Below are 3,161 nucleotides of genomic sequence, written 5' to 3'. Positions count from 1 at the left end.
GAGAGGGACAGGGAAAGGGGGAGAAAGGGACAGAGATGGGAGAGAGAGAGAGAGAGATGAGAGGGGGAGGGGGAGGGGGAGGGGGAGAGAGGGGGAGGGGGAGGGAGAGAGGGAGCGTGGGAGGGAGAGAGAGAGGGGGAGGGGGAGGGGGAGAGGGAGCGTGGGAGGGAGAGAGAGAGGGGAGGGGGAGGGAGAGAGGGGGCGGGGAGGGGGAGAGACCCACTTACCTCTGACTCACGATACTAGGAATTGCAGTCCTAGAAGCAGCATCGCCAGGGTGATCTTCAAAACTCTTTCCTCCCTGGCAGAAGGCTGGATGCACTGGGACTAAGAGTCTCAGAAATGAGCCTGACACCAGAGTTCACCACATTGGGCAGCGGTGGAACCACGTGCTTACCGGAAATCATCATGAACCCTCTTTCATTCCTACACATCCCTTCTGCAGATCTAAAGACACATTTGGACAGGAAAGGATATCTGAGCGTTTGTGCTCCACAGAATAATTACACTACAACCAGATTGAGTGACATCCATAGATGCACTCATGGACATGGGCACCTACAGACACATGCACACACATGCATACACACATGCTTGTGTGCGCACACACACACACATAAACACATACAAACATAAACACATGCATGCACATAAACACACACACACATGCATATACACACTTGCATGCACACACATGCATACACACATGCTTGCACCTGCACACACACACACACACACACACACACACACACACACACACAAACAAATACACACATAACCACATAAACTCATGCATACACATAAACACATACATACACATATACACACATGCATGCACCTACATGCATATACACACATGCACACACACATGCATGCATACATACATACACACACATACGCACACACACACACACACACACAAAGAGGCTACACTTTAAGTAATACATCCTAAAAATCAGCACATAATCCAGAATGTCATACACATATGTGTGTATTTGTGCATGTGTATGTATGTATGTATGTACATCATGGTGTGAACATGTGTGTGTGTGTATGTATGTATGTATGTATGTGGGCGAGCATCATGTACATCATGGTGCGAGCATGGAGTCTCCATGCTCCACTACAGCTCTCATTGTTGCTTTGTTTGAGACAGTCTCTGGTTTCCTGAGGCACAGGCCAAGGTAGCTAGCCTGTGAGCTTAGAGGGATCCTCTTGACTCCACCTTTCATGTCCCGGGGGTAGTGCTGGGCGTACAGACAGGCATGCTGCTGCTTGGGTTATGTGGAATCTGAGGACTGGGGCTCAGGTCCTAACACTTGTGGGCATGGGCTTTTACACACCACTTGCACACACATCTCTTCATCATGCTTGAGAAAGGTCAAGGATACACTAACTCAGAGAGGTGGGGTCATGCAAATGTCCTATAAAGGGTTGGGGAGACACATGGCTCACACCTTTCAGGCTCTTTCCTCCCCTCATCCCTACTCCCCATTCTTAGGGTGATTTGCATCTCATATTAGGCTGTCTCCACTTCTATTTCTATCCCGTGTCTCTGAAACAACCTTTTCATAGGACACAGAGCCTGGAATCAGGTTCCTTTGAACACACATCTGTGGCTGGGCACCCCTGAGATGCCTTACCTGCTGCTCTGGACATTCCCACTGTTACTCTAACTTCCATGCCTGACCAAAAACTCACTCTCTGCCTCTCCCCTCCTCTGGCCGCTGCTGGGATTGGACGTTTTCTGCCCTGTTGTTTTCCCCCCAAATTTTAATAAACTTGGTCTTAACCCTCCTTCTGAGTCCATCTTTAAATTCTTTTGTTAATGAGACCAAGAACCCCAAACAGTACCTTTGTTTCCCAGGAACAATACTGCGTTTGACCTGCTTAGCCACAGACTGACACCCCTTCCTCTTCCATTGCTTAGTGACATCTGCTTCTGCCCCAAGGATGTTAGTTTTAAAAGATTTACTGCAGATGTCCGAGATGAAGGTGCAGGCTGGATGTCTTAGCTCTTGGCCCTTGTATGTCGGTCCAGTAAGCAAACTTCCCTTTTCATGCAAACTCACCCAAAGACACAGACCAGAAATCAGGAGGAAACACGTGGAGCAGGCTCAAATGCAAACATTTATCATGGTGCACAGCAGCTGACGGTTCCTGGGTGAGCTTGCTGGGCTGTGCTTGCCTGGCAACAGATGAGCAAACCACCATTGGCACTCATCTGGGTCGATTGCTGGCTTCTCTTTTCCCTCCGTTCCTTGTTTCCTCCAATGTGGGGGGCTGCTCATCAAAGATTTAACTATCTGGGTCTAGAGATGCAGTTTAGTTGGTAGAATACTTGTCTAACATGCATGAAGTCCAGGGTTCAATCCCTGTATGTTGGTACATCCCTATAACCCAGGCATGTTGGTATATCCCTGTAAACCAGCCCTCAAGAAGTGACATTGGGGGTTGGGGAGGACAGAAGATCAAGGTCAACCTAAGCAACATAGTGAGTCTGAGGCTAACCTGGGTTACCCGAGACCCTGCATTATACGAACAAAATGTAAATATCTGGATTGATAACCCTTCTTAATTTAACATTCTGTTCTGTGAATATCTTGCCCATCACAACCCAGTATACAAAAGAAGAAAGCAGGGGAGAGGAGAGAAACCAGACGGTCGAGTGTTGCTTACCTTCCTGGCTTACCCTGTCTTGATTCTTTCTCTCCCTTGGGTTTTGTTCTCTGAAGAGACACTACTATGCTGTGGCTTGAGTTGCTTCCCCTTGGGAAATGGTCCTGAACTATTTCAAGTCTTGTGAACTTGACTTTATGTGGAAGGAGGGCTTTTTTTGCCTATATAAGCAAGAGGACAGGTGGTAAGGAGGGGTCCAACCTACTGAGGCTGTATCCTTATGAGAAGAGAAGAGACCGGGGAAGGGACACCGTGGTTCGGAGGGCTGAAAAGCCGTAGCACTGAGGTGCAGGTGGCTAGTGTCACTGGGAGGGGCTGATCCGTGTAGGTTTCTGAAGCAGGTGGCTCTGGTGACCTCTTGATCTCAGCTTCCTGCCTGCAGAACCATAAGACAATCGGGTTCTGTCATTCAAAGCTACACGGTTTCTGTCACCTTTGTTACTGGCACCCTGGGAAAGTGCACTCAGGGTACCACTGGAGAG

General features: G+C 48.6%; 1 long non-coding RNA gene across 1 annotated transcript; it reads right to left on the bottom strand.

Annotated features, from left to right (window-relative positions):
• Positions 1–229: 229 nt before the first annotated feature.
• LOC147002183 (uncharacterized) lies at positions 230–2,884 on the bottom strand. Its single transcript, XR_015048705.1, has 3 exons — positions 2,680–2,884; positions 2,073–2,188; positions 230–447 (listed from the first exon to the last, which is right to left on the bottom strand). It is a non-coding gene; the product is annotated as an uncharacterized LOC147002183 (long non-coding RNA).
• Positions 2,885–3,161: the final 277 nt, after the last annotated feature.

Source organism: Mus caroli, unplaced genomic scaffold (assembly GCF_978045245.1).
Source record: "Mus caroli unplaced genomic scaffold, Mus_caroli_1 scaffold_10, whole genome shotgun sequence".
Taxonomy (NCBI): Eukaryota; Metazoa; Chordata; class Mammalia; order Rodentia; family Muridae; genus Mus; species Mus caroli.
Note: the sequence above shows the minus strand (reverse complement) of the source record. Positions and strands in the feature narration are given on the sequence as shown.